At 41.3% G+C, this 21,249-nt stretch overlaps 1 protein-coding gene across 3 annotated transcripts in view; it reads right to left on the bottom strand.

The window, feature by feature from the left end:
• Positions 1 to 208, bottom strand: part of LOC110507494 (calpain small subunit 1-like) — a 5,530-nt gene extending 5,322 nt beyond the window's left edge. Inside the window, exon 1 of one of the 3 annotated variants that reach the window (XM_021587515.2) lies at positions 46 to 208. The gene's annotated coding sequence lies outside the window, so the exon portion shown is untranslated. Of the gene's footprint in view, positions 16 to 45 lie in introns of those variants that run through there. The other 2 variants (XM_036965000.1, XM_021587516.2) reach the window with 2 other exon arrangements.
• Between the last annotated feature and the right edge of the window lie 21,041 nt (positions 209 to 21,249).

Raw genomic sequence — 21,249 nt, 5'->3', positions numbered from 1 at the left:
AACAAACGTGAAACAGTCAGATTAACTTGTTAAGGAAATACTTACAGCGACCAATGCGTTGCTAAAGTCGACCAAGACTGATGTTCTGGCACTCCTACTAGGTACAAAAACCAGCTTTACAAGTTATATTTCAACGCATCAGAGTTGTTCGTATTCTACCTCGGTGTTCAGCGCTTCACACCCCTGCCTAGGGAGCACCTAGAGAAAGGCAGGTTGTCAATGATTCTGGGTCCTATAATCTGTGGTGCTATGATCAGAAGGACTGGTATTTCCCTAATAATTATATTATGGATGATGAGACTTTTTAAAAACCTTTTAATTACACATTTACTACACTTTTATTATGCATGATTCACATTGATTTAACATAATGAGGTAAGGAGAGTACATCGGCCTTGTGGTGTAATGTTGATGTTGAGCAGTGAAGTAGGGGGCAAGGAGGTCACGGGGTGAAGGCGGAAGCCTATAGGGATGTTTTAGCAAGCGGTGTGTTCAATAAAAGCCTTTTGTAACTTAATGTTAAACAGTATAAATGCACAGAAGTAGTCCGTGTCTTCATAAAGTAATCTACACGACAGGCCTAATGTTCAGTGATTTACTGATCCTGTTTAACAAAAAAAAAAGTAATTTCATGCCCTAATAAATATTAGTTAGAATGGCATTTTTTCATTTGGAATACAGACTTATTTGCCTAGCCTACAAAGTGCATGGAATGTTGATGTCTAAAACTAATGAAAACGTTCGAAAAAGAAGATGCCACACTGCGTGAATTTGTCCAATAAGAACGTTCATTGTCGTTCGCTAGTTAAAATATTATCTCCCGTTTGGTGTCCACGGTAGACCGCCTACATGGTGACGTAACCAGGAGGGTGGTCACTAGTTACCACATCCACAAAGTCATAATTATGGCTCAACTCTGCCTATTACTACAATTGATCTTAATCTGATTTGAAACCTAACCTTAGCCTTAACCACACTGCTAACATTAATCTTACAATAAGACAAAACATAAAAAAAAATTTCATACATTTTTACAATATAGTTAATTTTGACTTTGTGTCTGTGGTAACTAGTGACAACCAAGCAGGAGCGCTTAGTGCAAGTGGCGAGCGCCATGGAAACAGGTTATTGACGGGGAACTTGACAGAAGTGTTATTTGTATACATTTTTATTCACTTTATACGCCCGTGTAAAGTGTCCGGGCTGGGTAAATGCAGTGTCAGAGCAGGGTAAATGGATTTTAAGCTGGGACCGAGAGACTGACAAACAGCTTCTTTCTCAAGGCCATCAGTCTGTTAAATAGCCATCACTAGCATATAGAGTCTGCTGCTTATATACATAGACCTGAAATCACTGGCCACTCTAACAAATGGGACACTAGTTACTTTAATAATGTTTACATGTATTGCATTACTCATCTCCTAAGTACAGTATATACTGTATTCTATACTATTCTACTGTATCTTAGTCTATGCCGCTCTGACATTGCTCGTCCATATATTGTATATTCTTAATTCCATTCCTTTACATAGATTTGTGTGTATTGGGCATATGTTGTGAAATTGTTAGATATTACTTGTTAGATATTACTGTACTGTCAGAGCTAGAAACACAAGCATTTCACTACAACCGCAATAACATCTGTTAAACACGTGTATGTGACCAATACAATTTGATTTGATTTGATTTAAATGTCAACAGTGTAATTGCCTTGTCTTCTTGTGCGCAGCATCATGTCCTACCAAAACATAATCGGGAGACACTTGGAGCTGGCTTAGAACATTTTCTATTTAGCCAGATTAATCTATTTCAACAGTTGATATACTGTCGCAATCTACAGAAGGAGGCATTGAGACAACACTTGCCTTGCTTTAGTTTTACTTTCTGGGAAGGTTGCATTGTAACTACAACAATGTAACATTGTAACAGATTCCACTACATTATAAACAATGTAAGACTGTATCATTTCTGTCTTCATTAGGCCTGCCTTATTCTTATATCCTATCATGGAGTTGTGTTTCAAGACTACTCAAGACTACTCAATACAATTCATCTGATCCATTCATTCATAGACTACCCGCCCTCACCCTCGCATCTAGCTACGTTCCTTACTAGCTATTTAGCTATTTTGTTCAGATCATTTGAAACAGGTTTTTTAACCAGAATATTTGAATCTACCAAAATATTATCCAAATCTGGCATACTAATACTACTAGTACTAATACCTTTGACATTTTGTCACCGCTTGTGTTACAGGAAACTTAGAAGAAGCAGCGCTTTTTCCTCTTCACCAAGACAATGTTTAACAATAATGCCATTCAGCTGAAATGCAAGTACTATCTTGGAGAAATTACAAGATTGTGATAATAATACTGTTATTTGATCAAATGGTTGTTTTATGCTACAATATAGGGTTCTTAGAACTCTATTGTGTCTGTGTGAACTGAGAGGAGCTTCTGAGATTGAACTCTAGCAAGTGATTTATGATCGTCTTATTGTCTCTCGGAGCCCGCATTCCATAGAATGAGTTGGTGTTTGTGTGCCGGGAGGTACCAAGGTGGAGATGGCTCCGGTATGGATAATGATGAGAGGAACTTTGTTTTGGGGGTCAGACCCTGGTTTCTACACAATGAAAACAGTCTTTACAGCAGATAATGTCTGCTGTGAATTATTAGTATCTTTCATACAAATCCTAACCTTGTGACCCATTCCATACATCTGTTGTTTGTCATGAACATTCATGAGGATGTACTTTGCTATAAAATACTGTGGCTCAAATCCGCTCGTTGGGCTCTCAACAAATCACCCATTGGTGGGTCGTTGACAAGCTCCATTACTGCAGTAATTAAATAATAAAGTTTGATTGTTTTGAAGAAATCTAAAAGTCTCTTCTTTTGATTAGAATAATTCCATGACAGTAGGCTATAACCTCTCTTATGTTTCTGCAAGTTAGGATAAAACTCAGTTATTTACTGAACCTTGTAGAATATCATATAGCAAGAACATGATTGCCCCTTCCTATGACTAGAATTGTAGGATGGTATACTGTCAATGCAGGATATTTATATGATTGTCACAGATCCCCCAGTACTGCTGCTTATTCCATTCAACTGCTCCGGAGGTCTACGTCACCGGCCTTCTAGGCGTCACTGAACTGGACTCATTACCACCTACCCCGGACTGTCTTGTCTCATTATGCACACCTGGTTCCCATTCCCCCTGATTAGTAAGTTATATATGTGCCCTCTGGTTCCCCAACCGTCCTTATTGTTACCATGTCCGTTGGTCCCGTGAGTACCTGCGCTGTTGCTTCCATGCTACGTGTATTTGTGCACTTGCTTTATGGCTATTGTCTCATGTATTATTTCGAAGTTTACACCTTGCTCTTTTGTTTTGGTGTAGAAAATGTAAAAAAAACTATTACGTATTCTTGTGCCTGTCTCCAATCATTAGACAACGTGGCAATGATATCATTACTGTATACAATAAGCTACTTTATTGTGTCTACAGTAAGAGCATGTGGAGGAAGTTGTTGGGGGAGGAAGTAGTAGCCTCTAGCCCTGGCTCTGGCCCTCAGACAGGAACAGATCTGGAGAGAGCTCTGTGACTAAGTTGTTTTCATAAGATGTCTGCTGTTTCAGGGTTGACAGAACACTGTGAACCTCCGGTAAAACTCAACATCTCCTGGTGCCTAAGGAGCTCCCGCTTCCACGAGGTATTCGGTCTCCACATAAGTTCCTCTCTCTCATTTAGAAACTCACTGCACTCTGAATGGGCTCATTCAGGCTGTTGTATTCCATAAACTCTCCAGCTTTTCCTTTTTTCAGCTTATTCCTTGTTCTCAGTTTAACAACAGGAAATGCAAGATATAGGGTCTCGATAAGGATTCATGTTTTTTGACTGTATAGACAGTGTGGTTTGTGCAAATACTTATTAACTTATTGACTTTATCATACCTGTTTGATTTGCAACTTCAGAACGACAGCTGTGAAACAGGAAGGAGGCAGAGGGATCTATGTGTATTATCAGTACCCTGCCATTTGAGTGCACACAGCACATGATCCACAGTGAGGTACAGTATGTGGCAATGGAGGATCTCATAAGAAAGTATAGTGGCACTTTATTTTACGGTACCTCAGAAATATCCCTGCATTTACGTGGTAAAATTGTATTTACACACAGTAATGATAGACTCTATAGCTACGCCATATAATGCAATATTCAGAGATACATGTCTGGTTCTGCGAGATTAATTACACATGAATGATCTTTCGTTTTAAATAAGAGCTTTGATCGTAGCTAACTTCCTATTAAATGGCAAGTAGAACTAGTGGGATCAGTACAGTGAAATAAAGTGAGGGAAAAAGCATACTGCAAACAGCACAACGGTGAAACAAATACCATAACCTCATATGTTCCACCTCACTCTTTCATGTCGTCTTCCTGAGTTTCTTTGTTCACAAGTGTGACCTAATGGCCTGGTACTCAGGGCTCTATTGTTCCTCCATCAGGTCTTAATGGCCTGGTACTCAGGGCTCTATTGTTCCTCCATCAGGTCTTAATGGCCTGGTACTCAGGGCTCTATTGTCCCTCCATCAGGTCTTAATGGCCTGGTACTCAGGGCTCTATTGTCCCTCCCTCAGGTCTTAATGGCATGGTACTCAGGGCTCAAATATCACTCTGACATCAATGCATGGAAAATCACAACAAACACTTATCATCAAAACAGTAACACCATTCTACTTTTAAAACTCACCTCACTATGATGATACATTTGAAGAAAGAAGTTCAACAGCAGGTTGAGAGTGCAAAACATGGATGATGTGGTTTCAAAGCCTAACATAATGAAACGGACAGCGCATTCTAAGGTGATTCATTCAAAACACTCCTATGCATATTAGAGCTTATGCATATGCCTAGGCTTATGAGCCCAAGCCCAACAAAAAAAACGGAATTAAAATTATTATTGTTGTTATACAATACATAGCCTACCGCATATTACGCATGGCAGAAAAACGTTAACGTTATTTTCTAATTGAACTTTTATTTAACTAGGCAAGACAGTTAAGAACATGTTCTTATTTACAATGACGGCCTACCAAAAGGCCTCCTGCGGGGATAGGGGCTGGGATTAAAAATAAATTAAATATAAATATAGGACAATACACACATCACGACAAGGGAGACAACACAACACTACATACAGAGAGACCTAAGATGACAACATAGCATGGCAGCAATACATGACAACACAGCATGGTAGCAACACAACATGACAACAACATGACAACAACATGGTAGCAATACAACATGGTAGCAGCACAACATGGTACCAGCACAAAACAGGGTACAAACATTGTTGGGCACAGACAACAGCACAAAGGGCAAGAAGGTAGAGACAACAATACATCACGCAAAGCAGCCACAACTGTCAGTAAGAGTGTCCATGATTGAGTCTTTGAATGAAGAGATTGAGAAAACTATCCAGTTTGAGTTTTTGTTGCAGCTCATTCCAGTCGCTAGCAGCACTGAACTGAAAGTGGAAAGGAAAGCGGGATACCTAGTCAGTTGTACAACTGAATGCCTTCAACTGAAATGTGTCTTCCACATTAAGACATGCGACCCAGGGATGTGTGCGCTTTGGGGACCTTTAACAGAATGTGTCTTGCAGAACGGGTGTTGTATGTGGAGGATGAGGGCTGCAGTAGATATCTCAGATAGGGGGGAGTGAGGCCTGAGAGGGTTTTCTAAATAAGCATCAACCAGTGGGTCTTGTGACGGGTATACAGAGATGACCAGTTTACAGAAGAGTATAGAGTGCAGTGATGTGTCCTATAAGGAGCATTGGTGGCAAATCTGATGACCGAATGGTAAAGAACATCTAGCCACTCGAGAGCACCCTTACCTGCCAATCTATAAATTACGTCTCCGTAATCTAGTATTTGTAGGATGGTCATCTGAATCAGGGTTTGTTTGACAGCTGGGGTGAAAGAGGAGCGATTACGATAGAGGAAACCAAGTCTAGATTTAACTTTAGCCTGCAGCTTTGATATGTGCTTAGAGAAGGACAGTGTACCGTCTAGCCATACTCCCAAGTACTTGTATGAAGTGACTACCTTAAGCTCTAAACCCTCAGAGGTAATAATCACACCTGTGGGGAGAGGGGCATTCTTCTTACCAAACTAGATTACCTTTGTTTCTGGAAGCGTTCAGAACAAGGTTAAAGGCAGAGAAAGCTAGTTGGACACTAAGAAAGCTTTGTTGTAGAGCGTTTAACACATAATCCAGGGAGGGGCCAGTTGAGTATAAGACTGTATCATCTGCATATAAATGGAGGGGAGAACTTCCTACTGCCTGAGCTATGTTGTTGATGTAAATTGAGAAGGCTGTGGGGCCTAGTACTGAGCCTTGGGGTCCTCCCTTGGTGACAGGCAGTGCCTGGGACAGCAGATTTTCTGACTCTATACACTGCACTCTTAGAGAGAGCTAGTTAGCAAACCAGGCCAAAGACCCCTCAGAGACATCAATACTCCTGAGCCGGCCCACAAGAATGGAATGGTCTTCCACAGGTATTCCCAAACTGGGGTACGCGCAACGCCGTCAGGGGTATGACAGCTTGGTGGACAAAGGGAAGAAGTTGTGGACTGAGAAAGAAGCAGGATCACTACACACAGTTGAACATTACATTAATTGAAATGCTAATCCTTTGCACATGAACGCTCACTCATTCGGGAATAGTTGCAATCAATATATATTTACGCCCATGTGTCGTTGTGATCTTTTCTGTTGGAATCCGGTCCGCCTGCTGGAGAGTTCATCCGAGTCTCTCTCTCTGTTTCCCTGAAGATCAAAGTATTTCACGGTTAGAATGCATACTTCAGAGTACCATTCAAAAATGTTCTCATAGATTAGATGTTTCGGCGGTTGTTGGTATTCTCGTCCCAGGTTTACATAATTTCTAGCTGCAGACTAGTAATTAGTATCTAAGATTTGCTCTCATTCTGTAGGGATAGATAAGCTCAGAGTTTTAACTATTTCCATCTGTGTAGCCAATGCTCAACGTGGTATGGTTATAAATTCAATAACTATTCGCAATCACAGCTCATGCTGTGGTTTTGCTTAGTCTTGGTACTCAAACCTGTGCTACCTCAGCTTACACCGAGGTATGCGTGGTCTGGAGAGGATTTACCTCAGGAGGGGGTTTTATTTGTAACAATAGAAAATGCGGTTCCATGACGCCAGATCATGTCTGTGCTCACAGGGGCGGGCCAATGACTTAGTTAAACTTTAAAGGGAATACAATTCTCTCACATTAAAGTTTTGACATCACATTACATCATTTCACAAATAGTTTCATCTTTACTCATTCATTTTATACAAGAATTAGATGCAAACACCATAATTGAGAAATTCAGAGATATAGTTATGTGTGTTTCCTGTCCTTCGTGAGGTCACCAAATGAAACGCACTTAACATAACTGTCCCTTAAGTGTCCACAGACATTTCCCACATTCTCACAAGTGGACATATAGTTTCATTTTCCCATTTTGGGTATTTAAGTGTTCGGCCACTTGAAATCCTTTGTTCACTCTGTGGTCTCTCTTTGCATCAAAAGGGGAGAGAGTCTCCGCCAGGAATTTACAACCTGAGATAACAGAACCTGGGTGTAGGAGAGAGTGAGAAGCCATGATCTATACCCAGAAAGGGCCACGTCATGACAGCATTAATATGGAGTTGGTCCCCCCTTTTCTGCTATAAGTCTCTACTCTTCTGGGAAGGCTTTCCACCAGATGTTGGAACATTTCTGTGGGGACTTCGTCCATTCATTCATCCACAATAGCATTAGTGAGGTTGGGCACTGACTTTGGGCGATTAGGCCTGGCTCGCAGTCGGCATTCCAAATCATCCCAAAGGTTTTCGATGTGTTTGAGGTCAGGGCTCTGTGCAGGTAAGCCAAGTTCTTCCCCACCGATCCTGACAAACCATTTCTGGATGGATCTTGCTTTGTGCACAGGGGCATTGTCGTGCTGAAATAGGAAAGGGCCTTCCCCAAACTGTTGCCACAAAGTTGGAAGCACAGAATCGTCTAGAAAATCATTGCAAGGGGCCTAGCCCGAACCATAAAAAACTGCCCCAGATCATTATTCCTCCTCCACCAAACTTTACAGTTGGCACTATGCATTCGGGCGGGTAGCGTTCTCCTGGCATCTGCCAAACCCAGATTAGTCCGTAGAACTGCCAGATTGTGAAGAGTGATTCATCACTCCAGAGAACATGTTTCCACTCCTCCAGAGTCCAATGGCGGTGAGCTTTACACCACTCCAGCCAACGCTTCACATTGTGCATGGTGATCTTGGGTTTTTTGTGTGCAGCTGCTCGGCCATGGAAACCCACTTCATGAAGTTTCCCATGAACAGTTATTGTGCTGACGTTGCTTCCAGAGGCAGTTTGTAACTCAATAGTGAGTGTTGCAACCGAGGACTGACAATTTTTACACGCTACGTGCTTGTCACGCCCTGACCTTAGAGATCCTTTTAATTCTCTATTTGGTTAGGTCAGGGTGTGACTAGGGTGGGAAATCTATGTTTTCTATTTATTTGTTGGCCTGGTATGGTTCCCAATCCTAGGCAGGTGTCTATTGTTGTCTCTGATTGGGGATCATATTTAGGCAGCCATTTCCCACCTGTTGTTTGTGGGATCTTGTTTTTGTGTAGCTGCCTGTGAGAAGGCCAGAACGTCACGTTTCGTTTCCTTCTGTATTGTTTTTGGTGAGTTGCATATTTATTAAACATGTGGAACTCTAAGTACACTGCGCCTTGGTCCATTCATTCCAACGATCTTGACAGTGATTCAGCACTCGGCGGTCCCGTTCTGTAAGATTGTGTGGCCTACAACTTTGCGTCTGAGGAGTTGTTTCTCCTAGATGTTTCCACTTCACAATAACAGCACTTACAGTTGAACGGGGCAGCTCTAGCAGGGCAGAAATGTTATGAACAAACTAGTTGGAAAGGTGGCATCCTATGACGTAGCCATGTTGAAAGTCACTGACCGCTTCAGTAAGGCCATTCTACTGCCAATGTTTGTCTATGGAGATTGCATGGCTTTGTGTTCGATTTAAAACACCCGTCAGCAACAGGTGTGGCTGAAATAGCCACACCTGTTTAAAAAAGTAAAAGCCCACTAATTTGAAGGGGTGTCCAGATACACTTGGCCAAAAGTATCTAATGGTAATGTGTAACAATAAATTGGGACTTTATTAACACAAGCTGATCTTCATTTTACCACAAATAAATAATTGCACTATTTTATATAAGGAAAATAATAGCATTTTTTTGCGCCATGATGGTGTAGGCTATGTAGATGTTCCAAAGGTCTGCATCAGTGGTTTGTAGGCTATGTGTGGAAGGAAGGAGCTGCTAAATGTTTTTATGTTAATTAACGTTCAATTACCGTGAGACCTACAGTTGTTTGCGTGACAATCACTGGCTGATGAAATTTCGTGACTGCCACAGGTGTGTGCCTTTCCAAATCATGCCCAATCAATTGAATTTACCACAGGTGGAATTACAATCAAGATGTGGAAACATCTCAAGGATGATCAATGGAAACAGGATGCACCTGAGCTCAATATCGAATCTCATAGCAAAGGGTCTGAATAGTTATGTAAATAAGGTGTTTCTGTTTTGTATTTGTAAGAAATTAGCAAAATATCTAAACCTGTTTTCACTTTGTCATTATGAGGTGTTGTGTGGAGATTCATGAGGGGAAACAATTATTTCATACATTTATGAATAAGGCTGTAATGTAACAAAACGTGGAAAAGGTCCAGGGGTCTGAATACTACAGCTTTATTGATCACTTTGGCTATAAGAAAGGGCATTTGACACTTTTCAGAGCTTTTTCCTCAAAGCCAAGTCTCTGTGGTAGATATCTAAATGAATAAGTGTTGTGGCTCCTCAAGGGAAAACATACTTGGCTTGAATATGAGGTGGATATTCACAATAAGCTCCTAGAACTAGGTGACCCAACAACTTGTTTAATTCTACTTACGCAGGACCACCAACAACCTCTAACTTTAAAGTAATTTCACACAAGATGTAAACAGATGTCTCAACGTCTTCATTTTGCTGTGTCATGGCTCCCATGTTTTTTCCTACTTTTCTTTATGGGGGCGTGTTTGTTAACAATATCATTGAAGATATCAAAAAAAGGAACGTTCAAGCTTCTTCGACAGAGTGGATCAAGCTGATTCTATTCCAATTTACAGGGGTGTGCCCCTGTGACAACAATTTTGGACCCCCTTGTGGTCCCCCTAAATGTGGAGTATGAAATAATTTTTTACATAACTAATTTTTGCTCTCTTTTTTTTTACATCCATTATTAGACAGTGGCAACGATGATGATTATGAACATGGTCTTTTGTCTGCTAATGCCTGCAATGCAGTGAAGAAAACGATATGGCAACAATAACGTCTAATGTAACTGGCCCCTCTAACAGTACAACTGGCCCCAGTTGAAATGGTCTAGAACCGCCACTGCTGGGTAGATCCAGGAACAGAGTTGGAGAGCCCATGGCATTCAGAGTTTGAGCGGAATATCACCTGTAGGCAGCAAGAGCATGCTCCTCAAACAGTGGTTGATCCGTGGAGGTTGGTTGCTAGATCAAAAGGTTGCTAGATCAAATCCCCGAGCTACCAAGTAAAAAAATCTGTCGTTCTGCATTTGAACAAGGCAGTTAACCCGCTGTTCCTAGGCCTTCATTGTAAATAAGACTTTGTTCTTAACTGACTTTCCTAGTTAAATAAAAATAAATAATGGACCGGCGGAAAAGCGTGCAGCATTCAGATAACACGCATTTTTTCCCCCTCTTCCTGACAATTTGATAATGGGCTACTCTAAATCGAAACTAATTTGACATGTTAGTAAAGACATTGAGAATAGTCTGATGGGTGAAAAAAAAATCCTGACGTAAGCTTTTTTTTCTACTTTCTCAAATCATCAATAGCCTATGCAGCCCGTATATGTTTTGATTTGATTTCTAGGACATTCTAAGGTGTGTATCGTTCACAACTAACGTTGCCAAATAACCCTAAATCTGGCATATAGGACCTGTCTCAAATTATCACTTGTACGCTCCACATAGCCACTTCAAATGCGCACTCGTTCTGAAATGGGAAAAATATCCCTTTCTATTTTATTCAGATAAGTTCAATTATATTCTACGTACTATAAAATCATATAAAATAAAATAATTGCATGGGTCTTGCACGCATATCTTGTCAGCTAAATCAACAAGCCTACAGTTTAGCCAGAAAACATAGGCTTACAGTAGGCCAGCTTTTATTCCGTTCTTTTAAAATACATATTCTTCGATGAAAATGTTTCTTTTAGACCTGACTAAAATAAATAATGGTTTTATTGTGATGGTGTATATTAAGATTTATTATACTTTGTAAATGTAGATGTTCCAAAGGGGAGATGCTAAACCTGTTTTTGCTGACTAACGGTCAATTACCGTGTGACCAGCAATCTGCATAACAATAACTAGCTGACAAAATGTCATGACCGCCACAGCCCTAACTCCTTAGCATCACTTTGATGCAATGGCTCAGACCTGGGAGGATGGCCTTACATGTTCATCGTCCACATCAAAGAGATCAAGGAGAAGAGCAGCGCAACCACTGACTCTGTCCCACCACAGAACTGGGACATCCAACATAAAGAGGTCCATGAAACCTGAATCCAATACATTAAAACTACATTAACTAATAGGCTAATATTACTGTTATGTCCTTCACCCCCTGTAGTGGAAGTCAGTATGAACGGGAAACCATGATTACATTTCAGCTTCAGAATGGCCTCTTATGATTGTAAGTCAATGATGTTGTGTGGTATATATGTATAACACACTCTATATTCTAGTTTCATTACTTGTAGTATGATAAATACACGTCCAGTTCGCCACTGAGTGTGTTGTTGACTAAATTAGTTTTTCTAGCCTGAGTTATAATACTCTACACTGCCATTCATTTTTCACATTGTGAATTTCACAAAAATTCAAATGAATTGTGTGTTTAGTGTAAGCTTACCTTGACCTGACATTTTTGATAGCCATGTGGTTCTCTCTCAGACAAATTGGGAGTGTCCTGTCAAGTGGAGAGAAATGGAGGCCCAGCTGGTTTAGCTAGCCTAGCTAGCATGGAGCCTCAAATGGAGGACGCTAACAAACATTTTCTGTAAGGATCGATGCTGGTAGAGACGAGAAGCAGGTACAGGGAGTGAACATTTAACTATCAATGGACATGGAACGGCACAAGACGTGGAACGGCACAAGTGTCTGGACATGAACACGTAATGACATTAATGTAGACACAAGGAACAAACAGGGGAGTAGACAGTTATAGACTGGGCAATCAACAAAGGGAAGGAGTCCAGGTGAGTCCAATGAGCGCTGCTGCGCGTAATGATGGTGACAGGTGTGCGTAATGAAGGGCAGCCTGGCGCTCTGAGGGAGAGCGGGAGCAGGCGGGACAGTTTTCAACGCTGCATGAGCTGTGTTTATTTTGCTTTCTTCCGGGACAATGTGGACCGCCCAAACTTTCAATGTAGCAACTGTTTGCTTGCAGAGGACTACAGAGGCAAAGTGGCAACTCTCAGCAAACAAGTAGTGAACCTACACAAGCTAATGGGGAATCCAGGGCTGCTAACTTTTTCTTTATCTTCCACCCCAGTATCCGGACACCACTCTGGCCTGGTGGAAGTGTTGCAGCCGTGTCGGCTCTCCGCAGCCGACTGGCCAATACTCTGCAGGGATCCCTGCCTGTTTTCAATCCTATCGACCAGCCATGGAGATATGTCACTTGCTGTAGAAATCGAAAACATCATCCTCTAGCAATGGGGGCTTCCTTGGAGATGTTAATCCTGGCCCGGACACAGACCAGAAACAGCTTTGCCTGTTCCGGCGCCTTCTTGCCTGTGGGCTTTGGATTCGAGATCGGATCCGGAGGTACCTGCGCCTTCGTCCTCTGTTCTTTTTCCCTCTCCGATGGCTTCTACCTCGGGTTCAGATCCTCAGCGCTCCCACCCTCATCAGACCATGTGGCTATCTGAGACTCCGGCCCATTCATCATCCAAGATGAATACCACAGCTGGCTCGTATCCATCGGGCTGCACCGCACTTCAGTCCTCGAGGGGTTTGCAAAATCACTGGAAAAAACGGCTGGACCTCCTCAGCCATTGCACCAGCTGTCATCATCGGCAGTTCTATGGTAAGAAACATAATGGTTCCCGGGGACAAAACCCTGTGCTATCCTGGAGCATGAGTACAGGACATTACAAGGCATAACACGGTGTCTGCCCGGTCCACCTCTCTCCACGGTAAGCACGGGGAGTTGGCGCAGGTCTCCTACCTGACTTAGCCACACTCCCCGTGTGCCACCCCCCCAATACATTTTTGGGACTGTCACGATCTGACCCTAGTTCCTTTTTTATGTCTTTATTTTAGTTGGTCAGGGCGTGAGTTGGGGTGGGCATTCTATGTTGTTTTTCTATGTTTTGTTCTGTAATATTTCTATGTGTTTGGCCTAGTATGGTTCTCAATCAGAGGCAGGTGTCAGTCATTGACTCTGGTTGGGAGCCATATTTAGGTAGCCTGTTTTCTGTTGTGTTTTGTGGGTGGTTGTACCCTGTCTTAGTGTTTTCACCATACATGTTTCGGTTGTTTGTTTGTACTTTTGTAATTTTGTTCAGTGTTCTGTTGATTTATTAAATGTATCATTATGGACACTTATCACGCTACACATTGGTCTGGTCCTTGCTAGTCCTCCTCTGAAGAAGAGGAATTTCATTACAGCTACCCAAGAAATAGTAAAGCCCCCTTTACTGGCTCAAATAGCCAACCAATCAGCCTGTTACCAACCCTTATTAATCATTTGGAAAAAATTGTGTTTGACCAGACACAATGCTATTTTGCAGTAAACAAATCGACAGACTTTCAGCACGCTTATATGGAAGGACATTCAACAAGCACAACACTTAAACAAATGACTGATGATTGGTTGAGAGAAATTGATGATAAAAAGATTGTGGGAGCTGTCTTGTTAGTCTTCAGTGTGGCTTTTGACATTATCGATCATAGTCTGCTGCTGGAAAAACGTATGTGTTATGGCTTTACACCCCCTACTATAATATGGATAAAGACTTACCTGTTTAACAGAATGCAGGGTTTCTTTAATGAAAGCCTCTCCAACATAAACCAGGTAGAATCAGGAATTCCCCAGGGAAGCTGTCTTTGAGCAAAGCCAATGTGTCTATGTATGCGGATGACTGAACACTATACACGTCAGCTACTACAGCGACTGAAATAACTGCAACACTTAACAGCTGCAGAGCTGCAGTTAGTTTCAGAATGGGTGGCAAAGAATAAGTTAGTCCTAAATATTTCCAAAACTAAACGCATTGTGTTTGGGACAAATCATTCACTAAACCCTAAACCTCAACTAAATCTTGTAATGAATAATGTGGAAATTGAGCAAGCTGAGGTGACTAACCATGGATTGTGAACTGTCATGGTCCAAACGTGTTGATACAACAGTAGCAAAGGTGGGGAGAAGTCTGCCCATAATAAAGTGCTGTTCTATATTCTTAACAACACTATCAACAAGGCAGGTCCTACAGGCCCTAGTTTTGTCGCACCTGGACTACTGTTCAGTTGTGTGGTCAGGTGCCACAAAGAGACACTTAGGAAAATTACAATTGGTTCAGAACAGGGCAACATGGCTGGCCCTTAAATGTACACGGAGAGCTAACATTAATAATATGCATATCAATCTCTCATGGCTCAAAGTGTAGGAGAGATTGACTTCATCGCTACTTGTTTTTGTAAGAAGTGTTGAAAAGCTGAATGCACTGAGCAGTCTGTTTAAACTACTAGCACACAGCTCAAAAAATACACCTCATGGAACAGCCGGTACTGTGAAGAGAAACACACACAGGTACAGACAAACGCATATGCACACACGCTTGCACACGCACTCTAAACACGCTTATGTTGTGGTATGGTGGTATTATACATTTTGTATTGTAGATACACTACCGGTCAAAAGTTTTAGAACACCTACTCATTCAAGGGTTTTTCTTTACTTTTAAAAACTATTTTCTAAATTGTAGAATAATAGTGAAAACATTAGAACTATGAAATAACATATTTGGAATCATGTAGTAACCAAAAAAGTGTTAAACAAATCAAAATATTGTTTATATTTGAGATTCTTCAAATAGGCACCCTTTGCCTTGATGACAGCTTTGCACACTCTTGGCATTATCTCAACCAACTTCACCTGGAATGCTTTTCCAACAGTCTTGAAGGAGTTCCCACATATGCTGAGCACTTGTTGGCTGCTTTTCCTTCACTCTGCGGTCCGACTCATCCCAAACCATCTCAATTTGGTTGAGGGCAGGGGATTGTGGAGGCCAGTTCATCTGATGCAGCACTCCATCACTCTCCTTCTTGGTAAAATAGCCCTTACACAGCCTGGAGGTAGGTTGGGTCATTGTCCTGTTGAAAAACAAATGATAGTCCCACTAAGCCCAAACCAGATGGGATGGCGTATCGCTGCAGAATGCTGTGGTAGCCATGCTGGTCAAGTGTGCCTTGAATTCAAAATAAATCACAGACAGTGTCACCAGCAAGCACCCCCACACCATAACACCTCCTCCTCCATGCTTTACGGTGGGAAATACACATGTGGAGATCATCCGTTCACCCACACAGCGTCTCACAAAGACACGGCGGTTGGAACCAGAAATCTCAAATTTGGACTCCAGACCTAAGGACAAATTTCCACCAGTCTAATGTCCATTGCTCGTGTTTCTTGGCCCAAGCAAGTCTTTTCTTCTTATTGGTGTCCTTTAGTCGTGATTTCTTTGCAGCAAATCGACCATGAAGGCCTGAGTCTTCTCTGAACAGTTGATGTTGAGATGTGTCTGTTACTTGGTCCTCATGAGAGCCAGCTTCATTATTGCGCTTTATGGTTTTTGCAACTGCACTTGAAGAAACTTTCAATGTTCTTGATATGTTCCATATTGACTGACCATGTCTTAAAGTAATGATGGACTGTTGTTTCTCTTTGATTATTTGCGCTGTTCTTGCCATAATATAGACGTGTCGTTTTTTACCAAATAGGGCTCTCTTCTGTGTACCCCTTACATTGTCACAACACAACTGATCAAAAAGCATTAAAACTGATCAAAAAGCTGATCAAAAAGCTCAAAAGCATTAAGGAAATAAATTCCACAAATTAACTTTTATGAAGGCACACCTGTTAATTGACATGCACACCAGGTGAATACCTCATGAAGCTGGGTGAGAGAATGCCAAGAATGTGCAAAGCTGTCATCAAGGCAAAGGGTGCCTATTTGAAGAATCTCAAATATAAACAATATTTTGATTTGTTTAACACTTTTTTGGTTACTACATGATTCCATATGTGTTATTTCGTAGTTATCTTATTTCACAGTCAATCTTATTTTACAATGTAGAAAATAATACAAATAAAGAAAACCCTTGAATGAGTAGGTGTTTCTAAAACTTTTGACTGGTAGTGTATGTAGTGGAATAATAATGTTAGATGATGTATTGTTTTATCTTTTGTTTTATGTGTGATGCAATTGCCTTAATGTGTTTGGACACAGAGATGGGGGATGGAGAAAGACAGAAGGAAAGAAAAGAGACAACCAGAACTAACAACAGTGTATTTTCTCTGGGAATGATGGGCTGCAAAGACTGTGACACATACTGTCTATATGATGATGGTTAGAAGTTGTTGTGTAAGGATGCCCACAGGAAAAGCTGGTTTTCTGTGGAGTCACACCTGGAATGAAACTTTGAGAACTTTGAACCAGAGCTGATTTATCTGAACCAGAGCTCTGAACCAGAGCTGATTTATATTTATCTGCCCTTGATTCAATGACCACTGTATCTGCTGTACCAGATATACAGATCAGAATGAGACAGACAATACATCTCAACCAAAAGCTTCCTGTTGCACTCCTACTGCCCCACCTACGCATCACATCGTTGATGGTAATGACTGCCATTTCCATAACTCATAAGGGTTGCCTATCTTTCAAACACAGAACTAGCTGTGAAGTAGTGTGCAACATGGGCCTGATTTCGTATGCTTAAATAGAAGAACAGAATGAATATATAATATAAAAGTCACAGTCACAAACAACACAGTTTTATGACGAGCAGAGGTAGTTAGTTAGGGTGTTCTCATAACACAGTTTTATGACGAGCAGAGGTAGTTAGTTAGGGTGTTCTCATAACACAGTTTTATGACGAGCAGAGGTAGTTAGTTAGGGTGTTCTCATAACACAGTTTTATGACGAGCAGAGGTAGTTAGTTAGGGTGTTCTCATAACACGGTTTTATGACGAGCAGAGGTAGTTAGTTAGGGTGTTCTCATAACACAGTTTTATGACGAGCAGAGGTAGTTAGTTAGGGTGTTCTCATAACACGGTTGAGGAATGAATAAAACAGAAGGATTGAAATGAGACAAGCATGCTGATTCATATCTTAGCCATGGGGAAAATTGGCACCTTTTTGGCACGTTTTGATGCTTTTTAAAAGGCTGATTAAGTGGTGGTGTAGGGTGTATTATTATCTTCCATGAGTTGCTTGATGTAGTACAAGCTGTCATGCCACCCACCAACCCCTCTGTAACCAGTGGTGACCCAGTCATTCAGGGCAGGTGGGCCCCACATTTTTAGAATTGTTTTTTTGGGGGGGTTGCCTGTTTTGCATGTTATTTTGGCAGTAATACATGACACATATCAGTTTGAAAACAATGTAGACAAATATAATACTAATTGAATTAATAAAGCTGCATACGAATTGCTTTCTTGAGTAAGGCAGCTCCAAAATGCAGATGTTTCAGCCTACCTAGCTCAGTGCTTTCTGTGGTGTTGGGGCAGCCAGCAGAATATACGGAGCGTAGGGGTTGGTAATGTTCTCTAGTTGCGCTGTGATTGTCTCAGTGTTCTGCCACTTGTGGGGACACTACATCACAGCCAAATCTAAGAATAGACATCGAAAAATCAAGCCCCTTGGGTGTTGCCATAAATTTACATTAGAACTTCCCATCCAAGACGTCTTAATGTCATTGGCCACAGATAGAATTACATAAAATCTCGTTATATCTACAGTAGCTTTGATTGGACTGACAATGGCAGCAACATACAAATCTTAGTTATCAGTCAACATCATGAAACAAGTCGACAATCTACTGGCAAATAATTTTTAAATCCTTGTCATATGAAAAGTAATAATGAAGAGAAATTATAGATAAAACATATCGGTGCTCATTGGCCATTGGACATAAACACTACACAACAAGTTAGAAATAGCAAGTTTAGCAATGAGTGGTTTGGAAGGAATCGGTGGCTAAGTGCAAGCATTGTAAAGCAATCACTAGCCTGGCATTCAATGAAGTGGCTGTGTGGTCCCAAGTCTGGGTTTAAGAGTCTCTTTTTTTATGGGCTCTTTTTAGGCTCCTGAGTGGCGTGGTGGTCTAAGACACTGCATCGTAGTGCAAGAGGTGTCCCTGCAGCACCTGGTTCAAATTCAGGCTGCATCACATCTGGCCATGATTAGGAGTCCCATAGGGCGGCACACAATTGGTCCAGCGTTGTCTTAACTTAACTGTTCTTAACTGACTTGCCTAGTAAAATTAAAAAAAATATTAAACATTGGCCATGCTGTCAATCCAGCATAATTTCTGCCACACTCAAAACATCTGTTAACTTAGAACTGGGAAATCTGACTTCAGTGAGTTCAAGGCTGGGAACTTGGGCAAAAACGAGCTCTGACTGGGAAAATACTTATTGAAAGGTCATCCAACTCAGTATTGTAAGTTGGGAACTCGGGCCTTTTTCTAGAGCTCCGGCCTGAAGGTCACTGACGTCATCATGATTCGACCTTGTTATTTTCCGAGTTCCCAGTTGTCTTGAAAGCACCATAAATCCAGAGAGTGCCAGACTTTGATGACAAAATTTGCGCACAAAGGTCCGCCGCACCACCTTTCTGTTCAAGTGAGCTCAGCACAACAAGGTGAGTCCAAAAATGTATTGTATGCTGCTGCATAAATGATGTAATATGCCAGGGCTCCTGGCTGTAGCTAAGAAAGTACTACTAAGTGTATGTTGTGCAGTAAGCTGTTAGTAGCCTATGTGCCTCAACCTAATAATTTGGTTTATTTTCCCCTCTTAATTTTGCCTACTGTTCTGACTTGGTGGTGCACATGTAGCCTATAACCTGTTTTTGAGAAATGTAATCATTGAATATTGTAAGAGCTTTCATTGTCTGTTTATTATGCCTCCTTTATTTATACTACGATTCTGACTTGGTGTACAGGGAGAACACTGTAAGAACGGCCCATGTTCTGAATTCTGTTGGTGTACATTTCAAAAGTTCTGAACAAATAGTTATATTGACTACGTCCATCTTAGCTCGCTCATTAATGTCTTAATCGAAATTACGGATTGCCTCTTATCCTCTTGTCGTCCCCTTTTGCCATAGTTTGTACATCTCAATTGTCAGTAGAAACCATGTTTTTTTAACCAAGTCAGCCATATCAGCTCAGTTTTTTTTAAAGGCAGTAAACGAGGCTGAATGAACTGTTTTGTTGCCAGGCAAGGCTCCGCTTATAGCCAGGTGTAGCAGTGGTAAGGTGTTGGGACTGCTGTTGGGACTCTGCTGTTAGGACAGCTATGTATCCCCCTAACAGTTTGTGGACACTGTCTGTCACCGTTATAGTGAAATTAATGTATTGTTCAGTGATGTGTTCTGTGGTGGCCTTGCCAGCATTTTTTGGTTTGCCCCACAAAGATTGACATGCTAAAATCGCCACTGCCTGTAACGTACAACAAAGGAGATCACATCAATCCCCCTCATCCGCCGATGTCGCACTTCCACTCAATGGAAGGGAACACGATGGTGGTCTCCGTTTTGCTCTACAACCCCCGCTAGTATCACAGGACTCGTCTGAACGTAACCCATACAAACAAATGGAGGAAAGGAGGTACTGTAATTTTGTGCCCAAAGAAAGAAGTTACATTTGTGAAACATATATATTTCCTGAGCTTTTTTACATCTCCTAGATATAGGACAGACGCTTCAAAACCTTGTTTCTTATGATCTATTTTTTGACCGTCCTTTTTTACATTTATGAATGTGTTATTTAATGCGTTTCTATGGGCTTTAGTAGTAAAGGCCAAAAACGTAATATCGTTTTCAAATTCTTTCTTGAAATGTATTTTTTTTATATACCTAAGGGGGTACTAAAATTCTAAACCAAATGGCTAAATGATGCATGGTATGAGCATCTTAAAACAATTCCATGTCAGCTTACTTCTTTATTAACGTTTCGACCCTTAGGTCTTCACCGGGCATCCATAGACCTAACGTTGTTAATAAATATCATCTGGGAGCAGCAGTGTGCAGCTTTTTCCTTTCTGGTTTCCATGAGTTTGCATACAACTCCAGCATCTACGGAAAGTACCTGGATGTGTGTATGTTCTTCAGCCTTTGTACACAGGTTACTTATTTAGCCATACTTTGTAACTATTTTAAGCTATAAATAAATAGATAAAGTGTCAAAGCGAATAAATAAATAGATCAACAGTGTTGATGCGATGGGTCAAGCTTAGCCTCCACATAGCCTATATTATAAGATAAAAGCACCTACGTCTATAAAGTGATAAACACTGTTAAATCGGCTCTAAACTTACCTTTAACTTAATGTATATGAGTGGTCGTGTTTGCCTCGACTTTGCCCAACAATCCCCTGGAACATCCGTCCCCTGTTTGTTCATTGATCTACCCGGTCCCTCAGCATCATCTCAAAGGTTTTTGTTCCTGCCTTCCAGGTCCGCTCTGCACCCAGGAAAGTCCGATGACACGCCCCGATTACCACCCGCTCACCCAATTGGTGGCTGACTTCGACCTTACGCCCTGATGAGTGGTGCCTCATTTTATTGTCTCTAGTCCTTCCTCTGCGATCACGCCCCCTTGAACAGCCGCTCTCCCGATGCTCTGGAAACAGCCCGGGTACCTGTGCTTGGCATCAGCTGCTGTTCTGTGTTCTTCTCCTTTTGCCCATGCAGTGTGTGTTACTGTAATTTAATTATACCAATATGTATTCATTAATTGAATTCCCTTAATCTATTTTATGAGAATTTGTAAGATTCT

Source organism: Oncorhynchus mykiss, chromosome 27, assembly GCF_013265735.2.
Source record: "Oncorhynchus mykiss isolate Arlee chromosome 27, USDA_OmykA_1.1, whole genome shotgun sequence".
NCBI lineage: Eukaryota > Metazoa > Chordata > Actinopteri > Salmoniformes > Salmonidae > Oncorhynchus > Oncorhynchus mykiss.
This window is presented reverse-complemented; position numbering and strand designations above follow the sequence as displayed.